This window comes from Carettochelys insculpta, chromosome 10 (genome assembly GCF_033958435.1).
Source record: "Carettochelys insculpta isolate YL-2023 chromosome 10, ASM3395843v1, whole genome shotgun sequence".
NCBI lineage: Eukaryota > Metazoa > Chordata > Testudines > Carettochelyidae > Carettochelys > Carettochelys insculpta.
Genome location: NC_134146.1, coordinates 3107471 through 3112874, shown reverse-complemented (window position 1 = coordinate 3112874; position 5404 = coordinate 3107471). Strand labels below are relative to the sequence as shown.

Below are 5404 nucleotides of genomic sequence, written 5' to 3'. Positions count from 1 at the left end.
AGCCTCAGGCGTTTGACATTTAAATTCCTGATGCTGGGGAATGACCAGCACAAAATTAGAGAGAGGTTCTGTAAAGCCACAGGGTTACTTGGGTAACATGCCAGAACTACGCAGCTCCATGTAAGGCCAGAGGTAATAGTCCAGAAACAGCCACAATGGTTGGTGATAGGCTTCTGTCACTGTGTGGTCTGAGAGGCAGGTATAGAAGACGAAGAGAGCAGCGAGGCTAGTTGTCAGGAGCAGGGCCAGCAGTATGCCCGTGAGCCGCCACAACTGAAGCAGAATCCACTTGGGGTTCAGCCTGCAGAATAAAGAGACGCAAACTCAGGGCACATTACACAAACACGCAACATATTACTCAAATATACCAACCCCTTTGTCATGAATGAATGCCTGTAAAGGGTTAAACCCAGAGCGATTGGGTACTTTGTCGGCAAGCAGCCAGGTGAGACAATGGGCAGAGAGAGGGGGGATATTTTGAATTGAAGCAGTTAAGAGTTGAGGGCGAGGGAGGGTCTTTCTGTTGTGTGGCTGGAGGAGAGAGAGAGATGGTTAATCCTGAGCAGGCTGAATGAATCTAGTAAAGGTCCAGGCCACAAGATCTGGACATACAGATATGTAAGTAGGAAGGAAATGTACAGTCAGATGCAATCAGGTTATTTTTTTATTTTGGATTTGGTGCGGGACTCCAGGCTGGCTGATGTACCCTCTGTACGTTGTAACTTTTGAACCGAATCCCAGGGAAGGAGTTCTCTGTGCTTTAAATAACCCACCCTTTAAAAAATGTCACAAGTGGGTCTTCTTGGGTTTTAAAGGGGGGTTTCTCACTTGGGTGGTGGCAGCTACCTCCCAGGGTCAGGGAATCTTGAAGCAGAAGCCCGTAGAAGCAAGGTGCTCTTAAGGTCTCTTATGTGCCCTGCACCTTCTGCACATGGAGCGTCAGAGTGGGGAGCAGCCTTGACACCCCTGCGTGTTCCACATACAAATTTCTTACGGGGGATGCTCCTGAAAAGACTGTATTTGCCTGAATGACTTTACCCAGCCGCAAGCCAGCGGCTGATTTCAGCCTGGGAGCTGGACTGGCCCGACGAAATGTTGAGCACCAGACTCCTGGCACTCAGGGTTACGCCCGTCCAGCCACGTACCTCGTCATGCTGAACACGGAATAGATTTGAGCCCATCCGAAGATGCTTATGGGCAGTTGGCAGAGAGACCCAGGCTGAATGTGGGAAGAACGATTCACCAGGAGTTGGGTGACCAGATCTCCCCTTTCTAAAGGGACAGGCCCCTATTCAAGTCCTCCTGCAGGTGTCCCTGCTTTTTCGGAGGTAAATAGTCACATCAGTACTTCCGGAGCCTACTGGAGGCTGTGCCTTGCTTGCCAGCTGCCCATCCACCAGCAATGGTGTGGGCGTGCAAGGCTGGAATGAGCCACTCCCTCTGCTGGGCCGTCAGTCCCTGCTGGGCACCGCCTTTTGTCCAGCAGGCCTCCTCCCTCCTAGCCATCTCCAGCTGCTTGCTGCCGTGGCGGGAGAGTGTGGGCAGGTGGTGGCTGGTTACGTGTCTCCTCTGCTGCCCACCCGTTGGCCCCTGAAACGTTTCTCTCCGACTGTCCTCTCCCTGCTGAGCCCCTTCAACTGCTCAGCTGCTCCTCCTCCCAGAGCGCCAGCCCCCTGTGAAATGCCAGGTTGGGGGGGCAGCTGCCACCTTTGTCACGCCGTTGGCACTCTTGCCCTGGTCAGAGCACTCAGCTCATGGCGAGCCTGGCTAGCAGGCACCTTCCTTCCCCCACTGCCTCTGGCTGGGCTGGCACCCGGGAAAGCTCAAGACGCTCTGGCCTGGGATGCTGGCCAAGGGGAGCCAAGCACTGCGTGTGGAAAAGCTCCACCCAGCACTGGCATGGGGGAGATTTTCTGCCCCACAGCTATTTGCAGCCCTGTTTGCACCCCGACCCAGTAGGCTCCACAGCAGCCCCCCAGGCAGGGGCTGAGCACCCTGTTCTCATGTTACCCCCGCACCTGAAGGAACCTGATAAAATGGAAGTGGGAAAACCATCTCCACGGCTCTTCCTCAAATGGGCTTGACTGGAAGGGTCCACTGCCAATCCCAGGCTCAGAATGGAAGTGAGACAGGCTCGACACCCTCATGGAAGGGAAAAATCCTCCCTTTCCCACTGATTTCAGTGAGGCAGGACCAACCCTACCTCCACCCCTGCCAGCAGAGGCAACTGCCGTCTGTTTTCTGAGTCTGGTGGGGAGGGGTCATACCCAAAGCCACATCTTCGAAATCCCTGTCTCTGCGTCTGGGTACCCAGCCACACCTCCCTCACTGCTTTCTCCGGGTCTCTTTCCCCTCCCCATTTCTCCCTCATTCATCCTCTTTGTCCCCATTCTCTCACGCCAACTGGCAAGGCTGGTTATTGCCGGTACCACAAAGTTTGCAAGATACTGAGCCACGTGTCGCTTTTTCCCTGGCCAGCACTTTGGGCTCACAGCTGGTTTTCTGAGGTAAGGAGCCCGGCCATGCCAAGGTCACCCTCCACTGCTGTCTCTACCCTGTAACTCTTTGCATTCCGTGGGTCACTAGCCATCAGCATCTCTCCCCCTCCTGCTTCTCACTGGGGAGGCTTTTAAAAGCATCCAGCAGGCATGAAGGGGAGTCAACTGTCCCCAGGGTGCCTGGGCCAGCTCCCAGCCAGCTGCTCCTAACTGTTCTGCAGCCTTGGCCCTCTAATTAGCAGGCCTTTCCGCCTCCCCTGTTCTTTGGCCAGACTTTGTTACAGTATGTTTGCTTTTTTAAAAGTGGTTGGCTGCCTATCTTTCCCTGCTATTGTCATTTTATTTACTGCCTGTTGTAGGGTAGCACCCAAGGGCTGTAGCCACACACCAGATCCGTTTGTGCTAGGCTCTGTACAGCTCAGAAAAGAAACAGCCCTGGGGCCTAGCCCCCTACTTTGACCTGAGTGGAAGACTTAAAGCTGCAATTTTCAAAGCTGCAGAAGGGATCTGGAGGCACAAATTGACCTTAATGGGAATCTGGCACCTAAATCCCTATAAGCAGCCTTGAAATCCTTCTTCTAAGATATTCTCTTTTCATGGGTGCTACCCATTATAATTTGCTCATACTACATGAAGTATTTGCATATAGACTTGTGTCCAGATTTTCAAGATATCACTAAGTGTCTGATGGGATTTTCAAAAGCACACTGGCACCTGCCTGCATCCTCAAGCATCTAAGTAACGTTCACCAGCTGGCTCCTTGCTCTGTTCTATTCTTCCTTTAAATGTGCATATCCCTGCATGGTCTTAAAATGTCTTCTAAAATGCAGTAAGTTCATGAACGTAAATAGAGTCTTCACTAACCTACCACCAAATATGTGCTTCCTTTGGTTCTTTTCTTTTCCTCGTATTTTGTCTTCCTGCAGATAAAGAGAATTTTAAGGGACTCAAAATGCTTTCACTTAAGTAAGGAAGCAAGAGATTACTGATGAGGGTAGATTCTTTGTAATATTCTCAAACCCGGAAGCATTTTACTTATGTGATGATTGATTACTCTTTAGGCTTTGCTTAAAAAGATTTGTCACTTTCACTTGTGTGTCTGGCCAGCGGGCTCTGTGGCGCCCGCTAGGTAAAAACCACAAGTCATTGTGGATAGTTCTCATAAAACATCCACTCAGTCTGCAGCATCAGTCAAAAAACAATGAGAAGGTTAAGAACCATCAGGAAACACATAGGTAATAAGACAGAAAATATTATAATGTCACTATCCAGATCCATGGAGCTCCCATATGTTGACTACCGTAGGTGTTTCCAATAAGATATATTAGAATTGGAAAAGGTACAGAAAAGATCAACTAAAATGTTAGGGATATAGAGCAGCTCCTATATCAGGAGACACTAGCAAGACCCCAGTTGTTATGCTTGGATAAGAGACAGCCAAGTGGAGCCATGGTGGAGCTCTATAAAATCAGGAATGTTGTAAAGAAAGTAAACAAAGAAGTTCTTTGTACTCCTGCATGGGACGCAAGAACTAGGAGTCACTCAATGAAGTTCAGAGGCTGCTGCTTTAAAACAACAAAAGGAAGTATTTCTTCACCCGACACACAATCAAGCTGTGAAACTCACAGCCAGAGGACATTTAATAAGCAATTCATAAACGAATAACTTAAGTTAATGGAGATTAGGATCACCAATGACCATTAGGCACGACGGTTACACGTCACTCCATGCTTTGGGTTCCTCTAAGTATCAGAATCACAAAAAGAGTGGACTCATTTGCAGTTCCTCTTTGGCAGGGGTGGCCAATATGGAGCCCATGGGCTGGAGGTGGTTTTCCAAGGTTAGCCCCGGTGGGCCACTGGACACTTTATTTACCTGTTCATCTGCAAGGATGGCAGCTCGCAGCTCCCATTGGCCACAGATTACTGTTCCTGGCCAATGGGAGCAGGTGGAAGTGGCACAGACCGGGGCATCGCTTTCATTGGCTAGAAACAATGAACCACAGACAATGGGGACTGTGGGCAGCTGTACCTGGGGACATGTTGCTAAATAAAGTGTCTGGTAGCCTGGTGAACGGTGTCTGTCTCACAGGTCGCTTACTGCCACTTATTGCTCAACCCGGTCTTAAGGATAAGACAGAAGTCACTTACCAACTCAGCTTTTACTATTTCAAACATCAGGCTCTTTGGGTTGATGTTCAGGATGTTACTCGGTGTCCTTGGGAGACGTCTGAAAAAATAAAAGAAACGTGATTCCTTTGCAAGTTTTAGAAAGTCCCATAAAATTCAGTTCTCTGATTTGTTCTTTATGGCTATTTGGATGTGAAAATCATCGTATTTTTTTCGAAAGAGGGTGAATTCTAATCGCTCCATGAGCATGGGACAATGAAGGTCAAGAATCTTCCAGCTCCATAGGTACCAAGCTAGCCACGCAATCCAGTGCCATAGGAAGACTGCAGATGGAATCTCTTCCTATGCCCCCTGCCCCACCCCCTTTTTACATTCCACGGAAACTCTTTCCTATCTGCCTAGAGAGTCTGGTCTGAAGCCAGAGGTGAAATTATTTGCAAGGTAACAATCGGGGACAAGACACGACCAAATAGGAGCTTGACAGCCTTATCCTAGCTCCCATTCCAGCACATCCCAAAACCACCCTGCAGTTAGAAGTCTGTCTGAGCGAGGCCCCATATGCATGTAGGAATCACAACACAGATGTGATGTACTGAAATAACTACAGCAGGAACAAGTGCAAAAACAAGCATGTTCTCTTTGATTCAGAGCTGTTCTCTTGACCAGTCACTTCCTTGAGCTTTTTCAAGTCCTGAGCACATACAATTTAAATTCCTTGCACTGGCTTTGCACACAATATTGCTTGTCCCCAGGTAATGCTCGTCATTAAGACATCAG

General features: G+C 49.1%; 1 long non-coding RNA gene across 2 annotated transcripts; it reads right to left on the bottom strand.

The window, feature by feature from the left end:
* Window positions 1-243: 243 nt before the first annotated feature.
* LOC142018601 (uncharacterized) lies at window positions 244-5192 on the bottom strand. Of its 2 annotated transcripts, none has more exons than XR_012646869.1 (3): window positions 4649-4688; window positions 3367-3418; window positions 244-301 (listed from the first exon to the last, which is right to left on the bottom strand). It is a non-coding gene; the product is annotated as an uncharacterized LOC142018601 (long non-coding RNA). The 2 variants fall into 2 exon arrangements; XR_012646868.1 differs by lacking the exon at window positions 3367-3418 and adding an exon at window positions 5151-5192 and having other exon boundaries at window positions 269-301; window positions 4649-4727.
* Window positions 5193-5404: the final 212 nt, after the last annotated feature.